Source organism: Phyllostomus discolor, chromosome 5, assembly GCF_004126475.2.
Source record: "Phyllostomus discolor isolate MPI-MPIP mPhyDis1 chromosome 5, mPhyDis1.pri.v3, whole genome shotgun sequence".
NCBI lineage: Eukaryota > Metazoa > Chordata > Mammalia > Chiroptera > Phyllostomidae > Phyllostomus > Phyllostomus discolor.
The window spans coordinates 126,494,063-126,509,300 of NC_040907.2; the positions used below are offsets into that span (position 1 = coordinate 126,494,063).

The following is a 15,238-nucleotide window of genomic DNA, read 5'->3' on the forward strand; positions in this document are numbered from 1 at the left end:
CAGTTTTGGGTTCTGTTTCAGACTTTTTTTTTTTAAATGAATTATCTTCTCAATACTTACCTTACTCTCTAACCTAATTTCCAATATATATGCCAGGGTGCATCCAGAAGAAAAAAAAAATCCTCATCCTCAAGTTTTTACCACATTCCCTCTAAAAATCACCACCTTCCAAAATGACTGTTAGAATCGTTTTACGCTCTCCTGGTTCTTTTTTCCCCCTTCTAAGTCTACTTTAAGACATTCATAGAACTACAGCAATGAAAGACATTGTGAACTGTTCATTTAGTTCACTCCTCAATCTGATCCTTGGCAGGGCAGGGCAGGCATCAGCCTGGCAAGGGAATTTACACAAACCGGTTGAAGGAAGAGAGGGGCAGCACGCTAGAGCTCTGAGCCTGCATCAGGCTGCCTTTCACCGGCCTGGTCCCCTTCCCCTTCTCCCTCCGAATCCCAAAGCCTTCTCTGTGAAGCCTAGTGTAAGCCCTCCCTTGCAGCCTAGGATTCTCTTCTCCCTTTAAAAGTTGTTGTAGCATTTTATTTGTGACTTTTATTACACACTATCAGTCACTTTTAAATTGTTAATTATATTTTGTTATCCAATCAACTTATAAATTAATGCAAATTTCAAACATTATAACCACGGTTATGGATGGGTATGAACAATGATATGACTAAATACCTCCTTGGCAATTCTTCCAATTTTTGTCTCTTAGTGGGTGTCTTGTTCCACACACCTCTATCCATTTGTGTTATACATTTTTGCTTATAGAAATGCATAGCTTTGTTTTTAAAATGATGCCATACAGTACATGTGGTTCTGCAATGTGCTTTTCCCATTAATACTATGTGTCGTTTCTGTCTCAGTATAGATAGACTTACTGCATTGCTTTTAACTGCTGCCTAATTTTCCAGAAGATAAATGTACTGGTTTACCTAGCCATTCCCTATTGTTGGCAATTAGATGTGTTCAATTTCAGAACTACCAAAACTCTGCAATAAAAAGGAATTACATAATCTGTGCACATGTATGCCTGCTTCTCTAGGATACACACCAGAAATGGAGTTGCTAGGTCACAGAATATGCATATTATGTATTTTCATAGAGCCAAACTGCCCTCCAAATTAGCTGCATCAACTTACACACCCGTTAGCAGTGTAGGATAGCATTCGTTTCCCACTAGCTCGCCAATATTAACAACTTTTTACCTCCTCTTACCTGCACACACTATTTTACCTCCTAGGCTTGGGTTTGAAAGCTGTCTAAGAACAGACCCTAAGCGCTAAGAATATGACTACCTGATATTTGCGTATCTTCCCTCATTCAGAGGTGTTTAAAAACCGGTGTTCAACAAATGCTGGAATGATCTCTAACCATAAGTTCTTTGCTCTTCTCTGTGCAATACACACTCTTCAAAAAGCATCTGCCAAGACTGCATCTAACTTTGAGGTTATTTCTTAAGAATGAAAAACATTCTTAGGAAAGTTGGTTGCATTTTTGCACATGCCTCCCCCTGAACAAGTTACAGATATCTTTCATTTGAAGTTGCCTAAGACAGAATTCCCCCCTGCTTTGCTGGCAGGAGGCTGTGAAAACAGACCTGGTTGTCTCAGACAATAGCTAGCAGGGTGTCCCACCCACTGGGGAAAAGCAGACTACAGGCGCCTTAGAATTCCTGGCAACTGGACAGAAGATAGAGTGATGAGGGAGTAAGGTCAGAATCTTTGCAACATTCTGGATGCAAGGAAATAAATTCTTTTATAGAATTTTGAAATAGAGGAAACCATTAATAATGTCTAAAGTGTGGCGATAAACGGATTCAGGTGAGGACGAACTCCCACAGGGTAGGGAAACTGAAGTGGAGATTCGGGCACAATTTTTAAAGGAAGTTTAGAAACAGGGCAGGTTTTAAAGGTGTGAATTACAGGGTTCAAGGTAATTTTCTCCAGGCAGTGCCTTTATTTATACGATAATCTTGAACTAAAGTATTTCTAAAAACCCACAAGTGTAGCTCCAAATCATAGCACTCTGAACATTATTTGCAAATAAGAGTTTTCCAGGGGGAGAGGAGATAAGAGGTAACTTTCAGTTAAATACGAACAAATTGAGAATTATGACTAGCTTAGTTTGTGTTTCACAAAGGAACTGGTTCTAGATAAGAAACAATATAAACGAAGACACATTTCCATTCCGAAGAATGTTTCTTTTTCTCTCACCCACTGTGCAGCCTAGTGAGGGTACAATTGCATTTCGACACAAACACAAATGAGAAAAGTGAGGAGACCATTTGCTCTGGCAGATTAACTGCCCCAAAGGGAATAGGCTCCTGAGGTCTGGAGGGGCTTAGATCTGGGCCCTGTTTTGAATCCCCCTGCGCTGGACAGAGGGTGGGCCGGTACCTCTCACTTCACCAGGTCTGTTGGAACACTGGAAATGCCTTTACCGTAGGGCCTGGCTGCACCCCCTCAAACACACATGGACCTGCGCTTTGGTTTCTCAGCCCATTTCTTCTCGCCCTTTTTATTAGCTGTTACCAATGAACCCCAGCAATGAATGGGCCTACATCACGCCCGTGGTGGCCCATATCTGCGTCTGGAAACCCCTGGAGGAGGCGCATTTGGCTCTTTGGGGGCTCAAGGCCCTAAAGGGCCATTGTTGTGTGGAACAAAGAGGGCAGTAGCAGAGGGCGCCCCCACGAGGAAAGGCGGGGAAAGACACCCACGAGCACGATTTCGGAGGCGAGCGAGGCTGTAACTAGGGCACTCCAGGAGAGAGGGCTGGGAGCCCGAGGAGGCAGGGCAGGTCCTCGCCCGCCGCGCCCCGCACGATTCGCGAGGCGACCGGCGCTCGGCGCAGCCCTTTCCTGCGTCGAAGCCACTTTACTTTTAAATCTCCTTTCCTTATTATTATTGTTTTTTCCCGCGCAAAGCCGGAACCCGGGGCCGCCCAAGCGAGCTGCGCAGGGGCCGCCATTTCCCGGGGAAAGCTCGTCGCGCGTTTGGCACCGGGCGCCCCGGAAAGGGAACCGGAGGGGAGTGCCCGTCCCCGAGCCCTCCTCCGTGCCGGCCCCGGCTCACGGGCGCTCGCAGCGCCGGGCTCCCCGCATCCTCGCATCCGGGGCCCCGGTGCCTTCCCTCCGCCCCGCGCCTCCGCGCCCCTTCCATTGTCAGCCTGGAGCAGCCGGCGCTCAGCCCGGGCACCCTGGAAGGCCCCCGAACGGCCCTCCCGGGCTCCCTCGACCCCTGCGCAGCCCCCTGTCCCCGAGCCGGTCCCCCTCGTCGGCTGGGCGCCTCTCTCGTCCTTCTTCGCCCCAAACTCCGCATCCCTAGGAGCTCTCCACTTCCTCGGGTTCCAGCCTCGCCCGGGGCCCACCGCTGGACTCCGCATCCCTCCTCCTCCCTCCCTCTTCGCCCAAGATGCCCCGGCTCCTCACCGGCCGCAGGAATTTTACCGCTTCTTTAGCAACCCCCCTTTATTTCCCGAGGAAGCAAGTTGGGCAGCTTGATTTATTAATTTTTCTTTTTCTTTTTGCGGCGTGGGTAGACTATCCCGGGTGCACCCGCGGGGGCTGGGCAGCGGGGGAAGCAGGGGGTTCTCTCTGGCCCCTGCACTGTTCCCGCGGCCGGTTTTGTTTCCAGACCCCGAAGACCCCTGAACAATAATGCCATCGCCATGGCTGGCTCACCTGGTGCTGCGCCGCTTGCTCCGGGCGCCCGGTGCCCTCTGCGCGCTGCTGCCCCCGCGCAGGTTCGGCCCGTGCGGCGCCGGTGCCGGGCAGGACTCTTTGCCTTTCTTTAGGTTCTATCTGTGCGTGTCAATGGCGGCAAGCAGCAGTTCTCAGGGCCGCGGATAGTAGCGGGGGGAGGAGGAGGAGGGAGAAGGGATTGCTCCTTCTCCACATAACCACCTCTAGGAGGAGTTGCTCAGCCTCATCCCCCGCCAGCCCAGGCTCCGCGACGGGTCCAGGGCTTTCGGTGGGGCTTGATGAGCTATTGTCCTTCAGGGGCATTAATGATGAAACCGCGCGGCCACCGCGTCGCTGGCGGATCTGCTGGGTGCACTGAGGGCCACTTGCTAAGATCAGGCTTTCCCCAGAGGCGGGGAGAGAGGCGCTATGGTCGTGATCCAGAGTCTGCAGGGTCCACCTTTGGTGGAAGTAGGCGTGGGCGATCATTGGGCAGTTCTGGGGAAAGCCTTGGAAGGTGAAAGCGAAAAATGTCACCCTCGATGGTCTCGTGTCCTTAATAATAACACATTAACGTTTGTGTCCACCACTGGGACGAGAGCATAAGGTGGCCACAGCCACAAGAACTGAGAATTTATATCCAAGCCTGTGGGCTTCTTATAAATTCAGACGGATTTAGAATCCAACGTTGCGTAACATTGGGAGCTGCAGATGCACGTTTTGGTGGTTAAGACTGTGCATGGACACAATTTTTAATTAAGTTGTTTTACAGTATGTTAATTTGTAATGTTTCAGCTCTTAAGATTAACACGAGGCTATTGTCTTAAGGACCTATTTTTATTAGTTTCTAGAAAATATATTTCACAGCAATGTGGTGGACAATATCAGATGTGATCGTGGGATTAGTAGTTGCTCTATTCCTATTGGAAGCCAACAGTGTCCTTTGTAACCCGAGATGTTGGCCCGGCGAGATGGCTAGTGGGGCAGGGCTGGCGGTGAGTCAAAGGAATTTGTTTAATTTCAGTGGGAAATGCTACTTTGTTATGGGCCATCCAGGCTTCCTCTGATTTCTCCCTGATGACTCAAGGGATTGTGAGAGGCAAAATTTTGATCTTCCACAAAAGAGAAATCCACAGTTCTCCAGCATTGGCCAAATGGTTGCGTTTCAAAGCTCCTCCCTATGGTAGTATTCTGTATAGTTTCCCCTATAAATTTATAAATGTTTAGGCAATGGGGAAGCTTGGGGTGACTGAGAGCCTCTAATTATGTGAGTAGGAAGAACCCAAATGCCTCCTTCCTTCTGGATTTATATTCATCAGGGCTGTTGATGTATTTAGTAGTAGAACTTTCAACCATGTGCATTTTAAAGAAGTGTTAGGGAAGTCAGTTGACTTCCCAAAAGATCATGGATGTATCATAAAGGTATGAATAAACCTCTCTCTATTGAAATCTCATATGGCTTCTCAAACTATCTTGGACTCAGTGGTCTCAGTTTATTGGGGCTTCCTTTACTCTTCCTACTCTTTTTACCCTCTGTCTACATGACCTCACTGTTCTTTGTCTTTGAAGGTACTCTCTGGGTCAGAAATCTAGTCAGGGTAAAGTTCTTGTTTTCCAAGACATATACTTAAAGGGTTTCAAATGATCCCCTGGGTCATCTCATAATAGTTTCAATTTCCTCTTCCTATAGGAAGCACCCATCTCCCTTCTTAGAGAGGTTTCTTGTGTCCATTCTTGATTAGCAATAGCCTCCAGGCCGACATTCAAGAGGGCTCAGGAGCCTTCTGGGAGTGCTTGAAAACTATTCCTACCCTGTGATCCAGTCAGCCAGGCTGGCTGAGATATACTGTAATACTTTATCAAAATATATTAGATTCACATTCTCCCTGTAACTTCTCAATAAAAATGGTAGGTGTGGTCCTTTTTATGTGCATTTTATGTATCTCATTTATCCTGGCATTTTGTTATGTGCTATTCTGAGAAACTTGTCAGGAATCTCCCATTTCCTACAGGTTGGTTTCTTCAGATAGGTTATACAGCTGCAATTCAGAGAATCCAGGGGACTATCAGCTTCCTGATACTCTTATTCTTCGAATAAGAAATCTGGTCTTCAGCTGGGTGAAGTGACTCACCCAAGGCCACCCAGGTGATTAGTGGCAAGACTTCAGAGGACAAATATGCAAGCTAATATGCAGGTGTAGTTAAATTATAGCTATTTAATTTTGACATTTAACACATGAACATGAATTTAACACAGATAATATTGTGTAGTTAAAATACATTAAAGATAGTCAACATGGTTATCAATTCATTAGTAATTTTGAATTCTGCAGTGGCCTCCAGCTCAGGGAGCCTCTGACGCGGTGAGCAGTAGTGACGATAAGAATTTACATTTATTGAATACTGACTATGTGCACTGAGCGTCCCCCTTACTAACTCATTTAATCCTCACAACAACTTCATGGGGTGGCGCTCTTTTCTCACTGTTACAGATGGAGAAACAGGCAGAGAATGGATGAGAAACTTGCCCACAGTTACAAAGTTAGGGAGGGGCAGGTTCGTGCTCATAATCCCTGTCCTAGTCTGGTGATATGAATGTGTTTATGCTATTTAAACAAAGGAATTCTGTGATTAGTCACATTTTTGAAAGTCCCTTGGACCATTCCCAATACATATCCTCAAAAGGACTCAGTGAAAAGCCTAATTACAGGAGGTTTGCTTGATTACTGTTGGACTGAAAATATTTTCTTAACCTTTGACCCGTATGTGTGCATATTATGAATAAATGTATTGGTTGTGTGTTGATTCCATTAATGACAGGGATGCCTAGTAAACATTTTGTTGAGATGCAGGATGAACTGCTTCTTCACTCAGAGACTGGCATGTAGCTTCATTTAGACATGAAAAAATTAATCACCCATGCAACTAGATTCATGTTCTATTAAGTCTACTAGTAATTCCATGAAAACATCTATTTTAAAAATAGCTTCGTGATTTTTTTGTCCTTCAAAACCTTTTTACTTTCTCATGATCCAAATGTATGATGTTGCATGAAGTGAGTGGGTTTTTATTTTCCATGATTAGTTCTAATCTAGTTTATGACGCCTATTATAATTTGTGATCATTGTATCCTTCTGAAATCTTGGTACGCAATCACCCTCTTAATTTCCTGCCCTTTGCTTCTTCCAGAAGGACTATGTCATGTGGGTTTATATTTATATCTGACATATGTGTATAAGGTTTACTTATCCAGATTAATTTTATTTGAGATTTCTGATCTTCTTTGAAGTAACCTGAGATTCCCTGGGAGTATTCCAAAAGCAGATGGAAATCATTCATTGGTTTAGGCTCTTCTTTGAATGTAAGTTAGACAATTCCTAGACGCTGTATTAATTCCATCAAGGCACCAAATCTAAATAGCAAGTTGGGGGCCTAAGGTTACTAATGCCGACAAAGCACCAAGCTAAATGGTATCCCTTTATTCTGTGAAATAAACACAGCTTCTAAATGTTCCTTACAGCCTGGAAAATACTAGGCCATCTGACTTTAAAACTATTTACTAGCTAGAAATATGCAAAGTCTTTCCCATTGTTATATTTTACATAGTGAGTGTGGTTAATACTAAACATTTATTTTCTCAATCAGAATTGGTGACTTTAGGGTCTTAACCATTTGTGGAAAGGAATGATGTCCTTAAAGAATGGGTACATAGACAAGTGTTATGCCAACGAAGCCCATTCTTAGCATCTCCTTGCTAAAATGAACATCTTCCTCTCTAACAAAGAAACACTTTACTAGTCCTAGTTCTTAAAAATAACAAAAAAATATGTCCCTTTGTGTACGAAGTCCTGACCCTTTGGTTCTGGAAAAGGGGATTTGCGGGAGTGGGAAGACTATACTTTCAGGGGTCGTTTCTATAGTTCTGTAGCCACATGAGTGAGTATGTGGGTGTGTAGATGCATATCTATGTATATATTAATACATATGAATAAATAAATACTTGACATGTGTATTCCATATGTGCATTATAAGGTGGGTAGTAACTCTGTATTAGGCTCATAGTTAAGGCTAATTTGGATTTTAAAGAAATCTACCAAATGTCTAGTGTTTAACCAATGAATTGCTTTGTAAAGGAAAATGAAATGTTTCAGGCCTTTAAGAGAAATGTATTGTCAGCTCCAATTAACACCAAGCTGTGGTTGGGAAAAGAAGGCATGTGACATCATTACATTAACGGAAGCAGAACCTGGAGCTAAGGGGAGTGTCAGCTGGTGTCTTGGTCGGCTCTGTGGCAGAGCCGGAGCTCTCTGGGAGAGTACCCTGTTACCTCCAGGCAGAGCTCTTTGCAACGGTTGCGATGGGAAGAGGCAGCGTGCATCTGGAGGGTTTGGACCTTAGCCTCTGTGTTGGGAGATCTGTGCAGTGTAGACTCACACCTAAACAAAATTGCTCCTTAGAATTTAGATCAATTCTAGAGAATGGGGGCATTGATTTTCCAAATCTACAAAAGCAGAATACCATAGTAAAACTGTAATTTATTTATACAAATGGTGTGTTTTTACAAAGGCCATCTGTCAGTTGACTCTCTGATCTAAAACAAATCTGTTTGTTCCCCAGAAGAAATAACGTATCTGCTGAAAAAGGATTTATGGACGGCAGGCTGCCCAATCCACCAGCCATTGGTATAATAGTAACTATTTATGATATATTTACTTCTAAGGGAGTGCTGTGAATGGAAACTATTACTTGTAAAGTATGGTAATTAATTTTTCATTACCTCAAAGCCAAGAAATAGAGCCCAGTTGCATTTGTCAAGATTACTGCATAAGAAACATGTTTCTTCTGGAAAAAATATCCAAATAAAAGCATTCAGAGAGCTGTGGCCACATGATAGATCAGCACTCTGATGGGCAGGAATAGGAGCATTGTTTGAACTCAAGCCCTGAATTCACTTTTGGAAGACGAGAGGACAAATCACCATTGAATGACCCTGGCCACTTAATCTCTAGGCATCACTGATGGCCCTTATTAAAAATTAGATCTGGCCCTGGCCAGTGTAGCTCAGTTTATTGGAGCATCGTCCTGTAAAGTGAAAGGTCTCTGGTTCAGTTCCCAGTCAGGGCACATGCCTAGGTTGTGGGTTCGGTCCTTGGTTGGGGCACATGTGAGAGGCAACTGATCGACGTTTCTCACATGTTTCTCTTGTCAACATTTCTCTCCCTTCCCTTTTCTTTAAAAATTTTTTTTAATTAGATCTTACCATTAATACTAAAAGAAAAAAGGATTCTAGGCTGGAAGAAACAGAAATGGAAGAGAAGGGAAAGCTCTGTGTTCTAACCCCACAAAGACTAGAAAGGGTACACACAAAGAAGACACTTGAGTGAATGTTTATTTAATTTTTAATATTTATTTTGGAATAGAATCTAATATGTTTTTTAACCCTTACCCGAGGATACATTTATGGACTTCAGAGAGAGAGGAAGGAAGAGAGGGAGAGTGGGAAAAAAAATTCCCATTGACGCGAGAGAGAAACATCCATCAGTTGCATCATGTACGTGTCCAGATGGGGATCGAACCCACAACCTAGGTATGTGTCCTGACTGGGGATTGAGTCTACATACTTTTGTGGTGTGGGATGATGTTCCAACCAACTGAGCCACTCAGCCAGGACAAATCTAACATTTCTCAACACACATTCTCATCAAGAAACCGGGCTAGGTCATGTAAGAGGTACAAAGAGGCATGTTCTCTTCTCTCAGAAAACTTGCAATCTACCTGGTAACCCAGGGCATGGTAACAGGTATAGAAATCACCTTGAAATTAACAATGAAAAATAGTTAACAAGAATCAGGAGTAATCACTGAACACCTTTCTTAACACTGATTCTTACATTTTCATTTTCCAAAGCATTCATAAAATTCACTTAATCAGATCCTCCCTATCTCCATTTTATTTATTTATTTATTTATTTATTTATTTTTTAGATTAAGGTTTTGGCCTAGGTGTGCCACTATTTTTTTTTAAAGATTTTATTTATTTATTTTTAGAGAGGGAAGGGAGGGAGGTAGATAGAGAGAGAGAGAGAAACATCAATGTGCGGTTGCTGGGGGTTATGGCCTGCAACCCAGGAATGTACCCTGGCTGGGAATCGAACCTGGGACACTTTGGTTCCCAGCCTGCACTCAATCCACTGAGCTACACCAGCCAGGGCTTATTTTACTTATTTTTAATTTATTTTTATTCTTCAAACATTAAAAAATAGGTAACACTTGAATGTGATACTCGAATCAAAAGGTACAAAGGCAGATGTCCTTTTTCCTGTGTCCCCAGTGGACAGTTGCCTCTCCAAGGTGGCCGAAGGAAGTTAGGTTTTTCTGTGTCCTCTCAAGCATGTCCTTTTCTCCCGTGCTTCTCTTTGGGGATGGAGATATTGTCTTTTCCAAGGAACTCTGGGGGAGTCCTGATGTTCACACCCCAAAGGGGATAGATTATAAGGCAGCACACGGACTCCTGTGTGCTGAGCTTTCAGGCAGTGCGTGGACACAGAGGCTCAAAGGCAGGAGGCTGATGAAGGTACCCACGTGCGATCTGCTACTGTGGCACGGTGAGAAGTCCCATCTCCACATGCAAGGAAGTCCCCACCTGGCACAAGTCAAAGCTGAAGGGATCGGCTGGCCTGGAGATGCATTTTGTCTCTCAGCCTGACAGTTCAGGGGCCCAGCTCTGAAGACAATGGATGCTCTTGATGGATCTGTGAAGATGCCCACCTGCCACTCTGCTTTACTTCCCATGAACACCTCCCAGCAGTTGGGTGGAGGGCCTAGTAGGGGGAGCCTTTAAAAGAGGGTGAGGGCTTGGTGCTGACCTGGGGAAGCAGCGAGATCTTGAAGCTTCTTATGGGTAGGGCTGTGTGTTTGGGAGGTTCCCCTGACACCTGTGCGCACACCATGGGTGGTTTGGTGGGGAAACCCTGGAGCAGAAAGACCAGCCCTTCCCCACCTGCTGAGGCAGGCCCCCCATTAGTCAACAGAATCACCTTTGTCTTTATATGGGTAGCATTTTTATTTCCCCTACTGTATAGCAGGACAGCTGGTCACATTTTTTAAACTAAGGACATGCATAAAATCGGGATTATGAATGAGAAAAGATGAAGAGCAGCCAGCCTGTCACAACAAATCATTGACATTCACCTGGGGCACCTCTTCCAGCCTCTCCTCCAAGAACATCTCTGGCAAGAGGCCGCCTCGGAGATTGTCTTCTAACCTTGTCTTGTGGGGCCCAGGTCCCAAAGCCAGTTGGTGACCTGGAAGGTGTCAGAACTGGGACTTTGTGGTAAAGCTTCTAAAGTTCTTCCCATTGCACCTCACTGCCCAAGTTAACCTCACTTACTGTCACTGTATGTGTCTACTGTGTGTGTATGTGTGAATACTGTGTGTACATCATGTCATGTCACATCACATCATGTCACATCATGTCACATCACATCACATCACATCACATCACATCACATCACATCACAGGCTACAACAGACTCCCAAATATTCCAACATAAGAATCTTTGGACTTGGTTTTATGTGGAGAGACAAAAATGGCCCAATCTCTTTATTTAAACATGTTTTTGTAAAACGATATTCTTCCAAGAGGCATATTAAATAGGCCTACCTAGAATCTTAGGCACATTCACGGATTTATGATGGAGAGGCCGTGCTGTCAGCGGTTTACTGGCGAAGGTAGCGGCCGAGGCCACAGCAGCCTGCCTTGTCAGGAGGCCTGTTCTCTTCTGGGCTCACCGTTCTGACTCTCTCTCTGGTGGTTCCTTTCATCTGGCTCACTAGGTGGGGGTGTGCTATACTTTGTTCTGTGCTGACGATCATAAAATGAAGTGTTCTCCAATAACAAGTGAGCAAGAAGAACCTTACTTAGAGCCAGAGGGGATGGCCACAATTAAGATCTTTAGGAACTTTCAAAACAACGTCCCTGCAGAGTGGCTATGACAGCTGCTGCTCATCGAGATGAGAAGCCATTGGCTCAGAACCAGCCAATTCTGAACAGCAGGGCTTCCTGCGCTGCTCCGAAGTGTTTATTTCTTTCCATGGTGGCAGCTGAAATGCAGGCTCTAGGAATCCAGCTTTAAATGTGCCGCTGGGGATCCTGGGCTATTAAGGGTTATTGCTAGTGGTCCTCTGCCTAGGAAATGATTCCAGTACTACATTATCCATCTTTGAGTTAGCTTAAGGGACTGCATATGTAACTACAGAGTGTTGCAGTGATATATATGTTTGCTTTGGTAACCCATATGGTCATTTGTAGTGAAAATTATGTTCAGGACATTATGGTACATAACCCAAAGAAGCAAATGTTCGCCCATCAGAGGCTCTCATGTTTTAAAGAATAAACTGCAGACCAACCCTCACATGTACATATTTCTATTTTCCAAGCAGAACGAGTGTTCAGATTACCTTTTGCTCTCACTTATATTTCCTTAAAATGGTTATGTGTATTAATGATTCAACTGAATTCAATGGAAACTATTTAAAATTCTCCTATATTGCTTCAAAGTTACATAAAACCCCTCTTTTTGAATTCTGTCATCATGAAATCAGTGGCATTGTATGTAGTGAGAGCACATGCCATCCCCTGTGCCACACCACATTCTTTATCATATTCGTAAAATTTTAAAACATCAATAAACAAACTAGGTGTTCTTCTTCTTCTTTTTTAATTTTAAGTGCACTGTAGTTCCTTTGCTAATCTTTTGGATGCATGAGACGTTTTCCTGGGAAACACTACAAGGCTGATACTCTGTGTGGTTAATCTTACTTAACCCAACCCCGGTCGTTCGCAAACAGCAGATGTTCTCGGTGTATTTTTCACTTTCCTGCCGGCTCTGTGAGCAATTAGGTTCATAGTGCGCTGTGCCTTTTTCAGGTCCTCGGATTTCTGGTGTTTTCTTTGTGTTGATTTTCCTGCCTCGGTGCACGGTGTTGCTGAGGTTAGAGGCTTCTGGAGGTCTTTGTTTGGCTGGCTCTGGTTTTGGTACTGCTAATTAAGACATTAGGTTTTTGTCAGATGAAGTTTAGAGGCACTTGATATTTCTGCTTGGAATACTGAAGACACAGGAGTTTTTCTACAGAATTTATAAATGCAATACCTCAGCCCCCTTGTTTAAAAAATAATCACAAGATTTTTGGACAATGTCAAAGCCTCCTAGAGGCACTTCCAGGGGAGCTGGTTGCCAGCTCTGGCTTTGGAATAACTGTTCCTCATCCCCTAGCTCTCAGCTAAATATTATTATTAATTAGAACAACAGAATCATAAAATGGGATTTTAGGTGTCTTTTATTCAGTTCTATACTTAAAATTTTAATTATATTTTATTGATTATGCTATTACAGTTGTCCTGATTCTCCCCCTTTGCTCCCCTCCCCACCCAGCAGCCCCCACTCCCTCAGGCAATCCCCCCAACCATTGTTCATGTCCATGGATCAAGCATATAAGTTCTTTGGCTTCTCCTTTTCCTATACTGTACTTTACATCCCCATGGCCATTCTGTAACTACCTATTTGTACTTCTTAATCCCCTCACCTCTTCACCCATTCTCCCACACACCCCCTTCCATCTGGCACCATCAAAACATTCTCCGTATCCCTGATTCTGTCTCCCTTCTTCTTGTTTGCTTTGTTTGTTTTTTAGATTCAACTGTTGACAGGTATGTATTTATTCTCATTTTATTGTTCATAGTTTTGATCTTCTTTTTCTTAAATCCCTTTAACATTTCATATAATAATGGTTTGGTGATGATGAACTCCTTTTGTTTTTTCTTGTTTGGGAAGAAGCTCTTTATCTGCCCTTCCATTCTAAACGATAGCTTTGCTGCCAATCTTGGCTATAGGTCCTTGCTTTTCATGTCTTTGAATATTTCTTGCCAGTCTCTCCTAGCCTCTCTAGCCCAGTCTCTCTTAGCCCAAAATTTCTTTTGAGAAATAAGCTGACAGTCTTATGGGAACTCTCCTGTAGGTAACTAACTTATTTTCTCTTGCTGCTTTTAAGATTCTCTCTTTATCTTTAAACTTTATCATTTTAATTACGACGTGTCTTAGAGTGGGCTTCTTTGTGTCCATCTAATTTGGGACTTTCTGATATTCCTGGACTTGCATGTCTATTTCCTTCACCAGATTAGGGAAGTTTGGTAAAGGAAGTTCACTGAGGCCAGCTGCTTGTTTGATAGGATTTAGGAAGTTGTGAAGCATGAGCCAAGACCAGCCTATCATATGGGAAAGCAGCTTGGGTGGGCCTGTAGATTGTGTGGGGCAGAGTCACTGGGGATCTCCAAGGCGGGTCCAGCAGTGTTAGCCAGGTTGATGGAGTTACAGATATGGCACCAGCTTGCTGCCTTAATCTGGACGGATGTGGTTTCTTTAATTCCATAGTTGTCAGACTTCCATTCAACTTGATTTTTGATGGTTCTAGATGATGGTTGTTATATATTTTAGCTGTAATTTTGATGTGGTTGCGCAAATAAGTGAGCCATGTCTGCCTATGCTGCCATCTTCACCAGAAGTCTTGTCAGAAAATTTTTTGAATGCCTACTTCTGCTTGTTAGCACATATCACAGAATGATTTAGATAATAATGGACAGGACTAATGAAAACAAACCAAAGAATCAAAGATAGTGACATGGGTTCAAAGGTATGAAATTTGTTCCCAAGGACCATATATATAATATGTGGATAAACTATTTCCATTTTAAGCATTAGTTTTTTAAAATCTTTTCCTCATTATAAAAGTAAATAATATTCATGGTAGGCATTTGGGAAAAAACAGAAAAGTAGGCCTCATTCTTAATCTCTACATCAATAAAATAACATTCATTAATACTCTATTTCATATCACTCCTGTCTTTTTGAAATTATTTCTGCATAGTTCACAGAAAGTTTGGACCTGGGGGTATTGTGCTAAGTGAAACAATCAGACAAAGAATGACAAATTTTGTGTTACTTCCCTTATTTGTGGAATCTAAGCCCCTCAAACAAACAAACAAACAAAACAAAAAGACACACAGATAGAGAAAGCAAGCCGATGGTCGCCAAAGGGGAGGGGAGCAGGGGAATGGAAATGAAAATGTCGCCTTTATATTGTTTTTAAAACCTTTATGTTATAAAGTAAAGCATATATAGAAATGACACAAATGTATGGCTTCCTGTCCATCACAAGGTGAACACCCAGTATCCGAAGAAAGAAATAGAACTTGGCCAGCAGCACCAGGGGCCCTTCTGTCGGCCCGTTGCCGTCTCACCTCCCTCACCTCCCACAGGTCATGCCTAGCTGTCCATCATCATAACGTTTTGTCACTTTCAACTTCTACATACAAGCCCCAGCATACATTGTTATTATTTTTGCATTAAACTATAATAATCTTTAAAGCATTTTTAAAATAAGAAAAACTCTTTTGTATTTACCCAGGTAGTTACCATTTCTGGTGCTCTTCATTCTGTATAGATTCAGATTTCAATCTGTTACAATTTTCCTTCTGCTCACAGAACTTCCTTTAACGGT

At 43.3% G+C, this 15,238-nt stretch overlaps 1 protein-coding gene across 1 annotated transcript in view; it reads right to left on the reverse strand.

Annotated features, from left to right (window-relative positions):
* Positions 1 to 4,067, reverse strand: part of LOC114497169 (core histone macro-H2A.2) — a 53,406-nt gene extending 49,339 nt beyond the window's left edge. Inside the window, exon 1 of the mRNA XM_028512771.2 lies at positions 3,684 to 4,067. The gene's annotated coding sequence lies outside the window, so the exon portion shown is untranslated. The remainder of the gene's footprint in view (positions 1 to 3,683) is intronic.
* Positions 4,068 to 15,238: the final 11,171 nt, after the last annotated feature.